The sequence below is a fragment of the Gorilla gorilla genome, chromosome X (assembly GCF_029281585.2).
Source record: "Gorilla gorilla gorilla isolate KB3781 chromosome X, NHGRI_mGorGor1-v2.1_pri, whole genome shotgun sequence".
Classification (NCBI taxonomy): domain Eukaryota; kingdom Metazoa; phylum Chordata; class Mammalia; order Primates; family Hominidae; genus Gorilla; species Gorilla gorilla.
The window spans coordinates 19,866,476-19,877,074 of NC_073247.2; the positions used below are offsets into that span (position 1 = coordinate 19,866,476).

General features: G+C 46.2%; 1 pseudogene; it reads left to right on the plus strand.

The window, feature by feature from the left end:
* LOC134757936 (chromodomain Y-like protein) overlaps positions 1-10,099 on the plus strand; it is a 33,148-nt pseudogene extending 23,049 nt beyond the window's left edge.
* Positions 10,100-10,599: the final 500 nt, after the last annotated feature.

The window sequence follows — 10,599 nt, forward strand, 5'->3', positions numbered from 1 at the left end:
TGGTGGTATCTCATAACTATAGGGCATTTCAAACCCAGGAAATCAACAAAGGCTTAATACAATTAGTCTACAGACATCATATGGATTTCACATCTTTTCATACACTCATGATATGTGTATGTCTTTGTGTACAATTTTATGAAATGACACTGCAGATATAGATTCAAATAATCCCCCACCACTATCAAGACACAGAACCAATCCCAGCACTTTGGGAGGCTGAAGCGAGTGGATCACTTGAGGTCAGGAGTTTGAGACCAGCCTGGCCAACATGGTGAAACCACGTCTCTACTAAAAATACAAAAATTAGCTGGGCGTGGTGGCGCACGCCTGTAGTCCCAGCTACTGAGGAGACTGAGGCAGGAGAATCACTTGAACCCAGGAGGCGGAGGTTGCAGTGACCCAAGATTGCACCACTGCACTCCAGCCTGGGCAACAAAGCAAGACTCCGTCTCAAAAAAAAAAAAGACACAGAACCATTTTCTAACCACAAGGGAAGCCTCCCATGTCACCCCTTATGGCCGCATCCTCCTTGTCTTTTCCCAACCCCAGGCAATCAACTATCTGTTCTCCATCTCTATAATTCTGTTATTTCAAGGATGTTATATAAATGGAATCATACAATATATGACCTTTGAGGAGACTGGCTTTTTATACTCAGTGTAATTCCCTGGAGATTCATCCAAGTTGTGTGTAAAAATAAATAGTATGTTTCTTTTTCATGCTGCAAATGTACCACCATTTGCCCATGGAAGGACATCAGGGCTGATGGCATTTTTTTGGCTATTAAAACTTCGGCTGCTATGGACATTCATGGGCAGGAGTTCATGTTAACCTAAGTGTTCACTTCTCTACTATAAATGCCCAAGTGTGACTTCTGGGTCACAGTGCTGTTTTCCAGGTTTCCAGAGAAGATGCAACTAACTTTTAACAGTTTTATTTTTATCCCCCTATTTGAGTTCCAAAGAAAACTATATTTGCATACCTACTATTTGGGATTCTGATGAGATCTATCAGTAGCCTCAAAAATCTTGGAACACCTTGGCTTAAGTGATTGAACATTAAACAATTCACTTATTCTACACAGAAATCCTGAATTAGAAATAATAGGTGACCGGTGGAAGAAAAAGAGAGAGAAAGAGCGAGAGAGAGAGAGAACTTCTAAGAGGTATTTGTCAAGAGTCAAAGTCCAGAAAACAATGTGAGCTTTCATTTGGCAGAGCTCTGGTGAGCAAGAATTTCCCAAGCAGGCGTGGATAAGGTGGGACTGGATGCCTTTATTTATGGGATTTCTTTGCAGAGCCTGCTGGAACTCAGAATCACTAATGAGAATCAACATTTGTATAGACAGCAGTGTTTCCTGTCCAATCTCTTTATGTTGGCCTCAGATCTGAGACTTGTGGCTTGGGCTGCGGCATCTGTTAAGACTGGCCAAAGAGCGTGGCTCCCTCCCTCCCAGCTCCTCTCTCTCATGACCCTTAGTCACATTTGTTTGGGTTGTTTTTCTTTCTGTTTTTCTTAGAGACAGGGTCCCTCCTTCTGTTGCCCAGGCTGGAGTGCAGTGGTGTGATCATAGCTCGCTGTAGCCTCCAAACTCCTGGGCTCAAGGGATCCTCCCTGCCTCAGACTTCCGAGTAGCTGGGACTACAGGTATGCACCATCACAACGATAATGCACGCCACACACATAATTTTTTATATGTATTTTTTGCAGAGACAGGATCTCACTATGTTGCCCAGGCTGGTCTCAAACTCCTGGGCTCAAGTGATCCTCCCACCTTGGCCTCCCAAAGTGCTGGGATTACAGGCGAGCCACTGCACCCAGCCTTGCTTGGGTTCTTTTGACATCAACTCTTCCTTCATGATGAGTAGGGGAGAAAAACGCAGGTATGCCCTCAAGGTTAATTTTGCACTACGTTTTCATTCATTGCTGGTTTTCATTGCCTGCAGTAGAAATTTAGCAACGATTTTTACACTCCAGGGGGAAAACAATGCTGAGTAAGAAAGTGTGCTTTTATTTTATTTTATTTTATTTTTTTTGAGACGGAGTCTCGCTCTGTCGCCCAGGCTGGAGTGCAGTGGCGCAATCTCGGCTCACTGCAAGCTCCGCCTCCCGGGTTCATGCCATTCTCCTGCCTCAGCCTCCCGAGTAGCTGGGACTACATGCGCCTGCCACCACGCCCGGCTAATTTTTGTATTTTTAGTAGAGACGGGATTTCACCGTGTTAGCCAGGATGCTCTCGATATCCTGACCTCATGATCCGCCCTCCTCGGCCCCCCAAAGTGCTGGGATTACAGGCGTGAGCCACTGCGCCCGGCCGAAAGTGTGCTTTTAATGACTTGCTTCTTGCTAGCAAGAAATATTGTGTCCCATGCTCCTAGAGGCAGAAGAGAGATTAACCTGGTCTGTGTAATTGCTGTGTGCATCTCCCTAGCAAGAAGTCTGGCGAGGAGCAGGACAGGGCACGGCAGAAACAACACTCACCACATTCTCCATTTCCCCACTCGAATGGGCAGAAACATATCGAGGGCCCTGTTTTCAGTGCTCAACAGGCACGATTTCATTTTTTCTCTCAAATGCAGATAACAAGAACTCTGTTTTGATTATGCTGTAGCCCCATGTACAAGAAAGTCACTGTTAAGGCCGGGCATGGTGGTTCACGCCTGCAATCCCAGCACTTTGGGAGGCCGAGGCAGGTGGATCACGAGGTCAGGAGTTCAAGACCGGCCTGGCCAAGATGGTGAAACCCCGTCTCTACTAAAAATACAAAAGTTAGCCGGTCATGGTGGCGGGCGCCTGTAATCCCAGCTACTCAGGAGGCTGAGGCAGAGAATTGCTTGAACCCAGCTGGCAAAGGTTGCAGTGAGCCGAGATCACGCCACTGCATTCCAGCCTGGGTGACAGAGCGAGACTCTGTCTAAAAAATAAAGGAAGGAAGGAAGGAAGGAAGGAAGGAAGGAAGGAAGGAAGGAAGGAAGGAAGGAAGGATGGAAAGAAGGAAGGTTGGTAGGTAGGTCCGGGTGCAGTGGTTAACGCCTGTAATCCTAGCCTTCGGGAGGCCGAGGCGGGCGGATCACGAGGTCAGGAGATCGAGACCATCCTGGTTAACATGGTGAAACCCTGTCTCTACTAAAAATACAAAAAAATTAGCTGGGTGTGGTGGCGGGTGCCTCTAGTCCCAGCTACTCAGGAGGCTGAGGCAGGAGAATGGCGTGAACCCAGGAGATGAAGCTTCCAGTGAGCCGAGATCACACCACTGCACTCCAGCCTGGGCGACAGAGTAAGACTCCGCCTCAAAAAAAAAAAAAAGAAAGAAAGTCACTGTTACATCGTAGGTGTTCAATAAATATTTGTGGCATGCATTCTGCAGTCATTTGACAACAACAAAAAATATAATGATCTCACAGATCTTTGTTACTCTGCCATTCGCCTTATAAGTGTGGTGAAATGGCTATGAGCACAGAACGGAGGGATAAAACTAGCTGGGTCCAAAGACATCTCTACCACATACTAACTACTTAGGCTCTTGCACTATAACTTCCTAACAGCAAATCAGGGATATAAATAGGACCTTCTGTACTGGGTTAAATTGGATCCCTTCCAAAAATATGTTATGTCCAAGTCCCAACCCCCAGTACCTGTGAATGTACCTTTATTTGCCAACAAAGGTCTTTGCCAATGGAATGAAATGCAGGTGATGTACTGGATTAGAGTGGGCCCTCATCCTATGGCTGGTATCCTTATAAGAAGGAAATGTGGACACAGAAACAGAGGAGCCAGACATACACACATGGAGTGAAAACGGAGACAGAGATTTGAGCTATGCTGTCACAGGGCGAGGAATGCCCAGAAGCGTCAGAAGATAGGAAGAGGCAAGGAAGCGTTCCGCACAGAGCGTGGCCCTTGATTTTGGACTTCTATCCTCCAGAATTGTGAGAAAATAAGTTTTTGGTTTGTGGCTGTTACAGCAGTCACAGGAAATGAACACGCCGTCCTTGTGGGATTATTGCAAGGATGGAATTCGCTGCTATTATGTCTAGCTGAGCAGACCCTGTTGCTGCCCCCAACTCCCATCTCCCCCCTCAACACTGCTCCCCAGGCCAGCAGGACCCTGACTGTACTCAGGGGCCCACTCCGTCTCATCATGGATCAAAGGATGCCAAGCCAATCCCCAGCTCAAAGGTGAACCTTGAGTGGTCCCAGTCACTCAGAACAGTCCCATTTCCTTTGCCTATGATTGACTTAAACGTGAGCCCATGACTCAGTTCTGACCTTGAAGCTGGGAAGGGATGTTGGCTGGGCGGGGGGCTTCTGAAAAAAGCCTCCTGTCTATTAACAAGAAAACAGGAAAAAAAAAATAGTCCCTCTTCCGTCTCAAGATTTAACAATGTCTGGATGCAATACCCAGAACAGCTTTGGAAATCTGGCACCATGAGGGGAGCCCGCCCAGAAAGCAGAGCCAAGCCACAGAGAAGGGCAGATAGGAGAGATGGAAAGGGTCTGGACCCTTGATTGGCACCATTGGTGGTGCCTACACCCACCTTCCTCTAGGCTTCCAAGAGTAGAGCTGCCATATGTGTCTAAACCACAGCACAGTGCTCTAGTTATAGAAAAGTGTCATTGTTTAAGCCAGTATGGATTGAGGTTCTGTCACTAACACTCAAAAGCATCCTAAGTGATACAAAAATCATTCACAAAAACAGAGCAATGATACAAAATGACACAGTACATGGCCCAGAGTAAATGTCAGTCAGTGCTTTAAAAAAAATAACAAGCCAAGCAGTGCACAATGGCTCATGCCTGTAATCCCAGCACTTTGGGGGGCCAAGGTGGGAGGATCACCGGAGTTCAGGAGTTCAAGACCAGCCTGGCCAACATGGCGAAACCCTGTCTCTACTAAAAATACAAAAATTAGCTGGGCATGGGGGTGCGCACCTGTAATCCCAGCTACTCAGGAAGCTGAGGCAGGAGAATCACTTGAACCCAGGAGGCAGAGGTTGCAGTGAGCAGAGATCGAGCCATTGCACTCCAGCCTGGACGACAAGAGCAAAACTCCGTCTCAATAATAATAATAATAACAAGCCAGTCATGATGGCTCACACCTGTAATCCCAGAGCTTTGGGAGGCCAAGGTGGGAGGATCGCTTGAGTCCAAGAGTTCCAGACCAGCCTGGGCAACCTAGTGAGACCCTGTCTCTATAAAAAATTTAAAAAGAGCCAGGTGTGGTGGTGTGCACCTGTAGTCCCAGCTGCAGGGAAGGCTGAGGCAGGAGGATTGCTTGAGCCTCGCAGGTAAAGGCTGCAGTGAGCTATGTTCACCCCATTGCACTCTAGCCTGGGCAACAGAGTGAGACCCTGTCTCTAAAAAAAGTAAAATAAAATAAAAACAATAACAGGCATAGATCCCAGATGGTAGACATTAAGATAGTGCCCACCACATGGAGGCAAGCCAAAGACTGGGCAGATGGGGAGAGAGCCGTGGAGTAGAATCAAGATGTTCTTGTTGCACACAGTTTCTCTGTTTCCCTTTAATGAAATGTGGTTTCAAATGCCACTCCATCTCAGCCATGTTATGTGTGCTGTGGGATATTAGCGAAAGGTCCATGCTTCCATTGTCGGCCAGAGTGTCTCTTAGGCGATGTGGATGGGGCAACAGTATCCAGTGAAAAATCCCCAAGGGGAAGGTAAATGCCAATGATACAAACCCGGGAACGTATTTGGCAATATCTGAGAACCGTTTAAAGCTTATACTTCTCTGATCCAACTATTCTTCTTTGAGAATCCTCCTACAGTAATACCTATGTGCAAAATAACACATATGTAGAGACATTCATTATGCCATTGTTTGAGTAACAAAAGTCAAGAAATAAAGGAAATGTCCACCAATAAGGGACTGGGTGAGCTGGGCAGGGCAATGCAGCAGCTACAGAGTGAAACTGCCTTATAAACACTGATACCAAACCCTCGCCAAACTTATTCTAATAGACAGAAAACAGTTATGTAATAAAAATAAAAGAGTGCTGCAGGGCAGGGTGGGGCATGCCTGTAGTCCCAGCTATCAGGAAGCTGAGGTGGGAGAATCACTTGAGCCCAGGGGTTCTGGGCTGTAGCATACTATGCCGATCAAGTGTCTGCACTAAGTTTGGTATCAACATGGTGGTTTTGGCCTGACACAGTGGCTCACGCTTGTAATCCCAGCACTTTGGGAGGCAAAGGCATGTAGATCACCTGAGGTCAGGAGTTCGTGACCAGCCAGGTCAACATGGCAAAACCCCATCTCTACAAAAAATAGAAAAATTAGCCTGACGTGGTGGCGGGTGCCTGTAATCGCAGCTACTTGGGAGGCTGAGGCAGGAGAATCGCTTGAACTCAGGAGGTGAAGGTTGCAGTGAGCTCAGATGGTGCCACTGAACTCCAGCCTGGGCGACAAGAGCGAAACTCCAACTCAAAAAATAAATAAATAAAATATAGATAGATAGATAGATAGATAGATAGATAGATAGATAGATAGACAGTGACCTGCCAGGAGCAGGGGACCACCAGGTTGCCTAAGGAGGGGTGAACTGTCCCAGGATGGAAATGAAACAGGTCAAACCTCCTGTGTTGATCAATAGTGGGAGAGCACCTGTGAATAACCACTGCACTCCAGCCTGGGCAACATAGTGAGAACCTATCTCTAAAAATATTAATTAATAATAATAATTAAAGGATTATGCATAACAATAAAATTCAGAAAGATTTTTGATAGAGGTGATATGATTATTAGCAAAAGCATTTAAATTCGGAAAAGCGTAGGACTGCAAACTTAAAATTTTAGTCATTGTTCTCCTGAGATGGGAAAAGGCTGTGATTCTTCATCTGAAGAGTCTTATCTCGGGTACTACTTGCCATCAATGACAAATTGTTTAAATTTGAGGAGGAGCGAACTGAATTACATTGGTCTATGCCAACTAAGGCAGGTTAGATTGAAAAGATTGTTGACAAAAGGAAAAATTAAAAAGGGAAACAGAGTATTTGGTTCAGTGAAAAGGCTACAGCAGCGAGGACGACACTTGGGAACCAGAGCAGCACCTCGTGAACTGTCAGGAATACATCCACGACTTCAACAGACACCACACGGAAAGGCAGAAAGAGAGCACATTGACCAGAACAAACAGGTCCTCTCCCAACAATGCTAGGAAACAAATCTCCAGATCCACAAACAGCAGCTTTTCTAAGTCCTCTCCTAAGGCACCAGTGATTGGGAGAGATCACGAATCCAAAAACAGCCAGCTGTTTGCTGCCAGCCAGCAGTTCAGGAAGAACACAGCTCCGTCTCTCTGCAGCCAGATGAAAATGGACCTAGTGAAGTCAGGTATCAAGATCCTCATGCCTAAGAGCCCCATTAAGCAGGACGCAGTGAATGGCTTTCAGAGTGAGAGCCCCAAAAAACTGGACCCCATAGAGCAGGGTCAGGAGGAATGGTAGTACCCAAAGTGGCAGCGGAAAAGCCAGACAAAGCTTTATTGGGCCCTGGTGCTGAGCAGGCCAGGATGGGGAGCAAGCCTGGATACACCTGCTAGTGCCTCAGGTGCATGGCCCCGTGAGTGCAGCCATGGCCACAGGCCTACTCGTTAACAGGAAAGATACATCTACATTCATGGATGTATTAACAGCCAGTGGGACAACCAAAATACAGACATCTGTTACAGGAGTAACTGTCAGCAAAAGGAAATTTATTGACAACAGAAGAGAACAGCCTTTTAACAAACGATTGCATTTCAGTGTGAGGCAAACAGAAAGTGCCTACGGATACAGAGTTATTGTGGTCGGGACAAAAGATGGCTTCACCCACATCTTATTCACTAGATCAACAGGGAATAACTCAGTAAATACAGCTGTAATGAAAAAAGTCTACCAGCTCTGACAACCACTGCTGATTACAGCAAGCTTGTACTGCTCAGCGCCTTTAACAGTGTCTTCTGTTGTGGACTTGACTTTATTTATTTTATGCGGTGTTTGACAGATGACAGAAAAAGAGAAAGCATTAAAATGGGAGAACCTATCAGAAACGTCGTGAATAATCTATGGCCATATCACTCTGAAAGTGACAGAAAAAAAGAAAGTGTTAAATAGGCAGAAGCTAACAGAAACTTCGTGAATAATCCACGGCCATACCACCCGAAACACGCACAATTTCTTCGGATATCAGAAGCTAAGCAGTATCTGCCCTGTATAGTGCATGGACACAAGGAACTTTGTGAATACTATTACTCAGTTCAAAAAACCTGTTACTGAAGTAAAAGAAGTTATCTGAAACATCGTGAATAATCTATGACTATATGACCCTGAATATGATAGAAAAAGAGAAAGCATTAAAATGGCAGAAGACAAGCTACCAGAAACGTCGTACATAATCTACGGCCATAGCACAGTGAACGCTCCAATCTCATCTGGTCACTGAAGTACAGAGTACACGAGATGGCGCCCAGGGTAGGGCCTGTTCAGTACTTGGATGGGAGGAACTTCGTGAAGGCTATCATTCCACTCAAACTGAGTATTATTGAAGCAGTCAATGTCCCAGCCATTTGACTAGGAGCATCCGTATTGCCTCTTTGTGATATGGTTTAGGCTAATGAAAAGACTTGGTTTCCAACACCCTCTTCTACCTCTGAGCAGATTCCAGATAGCTGATCTACCATTACGTTTCCGAAATCATGGGACGACCAGCTGCAAGCGAGACGATGCTCAGTGGGTTGAAACTGATCACACAGGAGGCATTTGGCAACGGCCTTCTCTCCCAGCTGTTTGGGTCCTGGACCTTCACTCAGGAAATTGGTGGCTCAGATCAAGAAGCTTGTCTCATGTAATCGAATAGTGCTGGAGGAATCCAAAGCCTTGGTGTGCTGCAACATGAAGAGGGATCTGGAACAGGCTAACGAGAGAACATGTGAAGTACTGAAGAAAATCTGGGGTTCTGCCCAAGGGTTGGACTCCATGAGAAAGGACTTAGAAAGGAAGATGAATGAGTTTCGAGTGTCAGGCTGCACACTGACCACACCGGGTTCCGGCTGAGAAGAACACCATTGCTTCCAGCTGTCCTTATCCATTCTCACAGCCTGAGACAAGCTCACTGGTAGCTTATGCTTGGAAGCAGGACCGGGAACATTCACGCTATTTATTCGGGAGTACTCTGAATAAATCGTCCCATTATTTCGGAAATGTAATGCTAGGTCAGGTATCTGGAATCTTCCTGGAGGTAAAAGAGGGTATTGGATGGAAGGAACTTCATGAATGCTATCATTTAACTCCAGAAAGTACAGCAAGCTTGTACTGCTCAGGGCCTTAGGTAGGGGTCTTCTGTGGTGCACTTGACCTTATTTATGTTTTACAACGTTTGACAGAGGACAGAAAGAGAGCAAGCATTAAAATGGCAGAAGCTACCAGAAACATCGTGAACAATCTACAGCCATACCACCGTGAACGCTCCCAATCTCGTCTGGCCTCTGAAGTACAGAGTAGACGAGATAGGGCCCAGGTAGGGGCCTGTTTCATAGTTGGATGGAAGGAACTTTGTGAATGCTATCATTTAACTTAAGCTGTCTATTACTAAAGCAGTCAACGGCCCAGCCGTTCGACTAGGAGCATCCGTATTGCCTCTTTGTGATATGGTTTAGGCTAATGAAAAGACTTGGTTTCCAACACCCTCTTCTACCTCTGAGCAGATTCCAGATAGCTGATCTACCATTACGTTTCCGAAATCATGGGACGACCAGCTGCAAGCGAGACGATGCTCAGTGGGTTGAAACTGATCACACAGGAGGCATTTGGCAACGGCCTTCTCTCCCAGCTGTTTGGGTCCTGGACCTTCACTCAGGAAATTGGTGGCTCAGATCAAGAAGCTTGTCTCATGTAATCGAATAGTGCTGGAGGAATCCAAAGCCTTGGTGTGCTGCAACATGAAGAGGGATCTGGAACAGGCTAACGAGAGAACATGTGAAGTACTGAAGAAAATCTGGGGTTCTGCCCAAGGGTTGGACTCCATGAGAAAGGACTTAGAAAGGAAGATGAATGAGTTTCGAGTGTCAGGCTGCACACTGACCACACCGGGTTCCGGCTGAGAAGAACACCATTGCTTCCAGCTGTCCTTATCCATTCTCACAGCCTGAGACAAGCTCACTGGTAGCTTATGCTTGGAAGCAGGACCGGGAACATTCACGCTATTTATTCGGGAGTACTCTGAATAAATCGTCCCATTATTTCGGAAATGTAATGCTAGGTCAGGTATCTGGAATCTTCCTGGAGGTAAAAGAGGGTATTGGATGGAAGGAACTTCATGAATGCTATCATTTAACTCCAGAAAGTACAGCAAGCTTGTACTGCTCAGGGCCTTAGGTAGGGGTCTTCTGTGGTGCACTTGACCTTATTTATGTTTTACAACGTTTGACAGAGGACAGAAAGAGAGCAAGCATTAAAATGGCAGAAGCTACCAGAAACATCGTGAACAATCTACAGCCATACCACCGTGAACGCTCCCAATCTCGTCTGGCCTCTGAAGTACAGAGTAGACGAGATAGGGCCCAGGTAGGGGCCTGTTTCATAGTTGGATGGAAGGAACTTT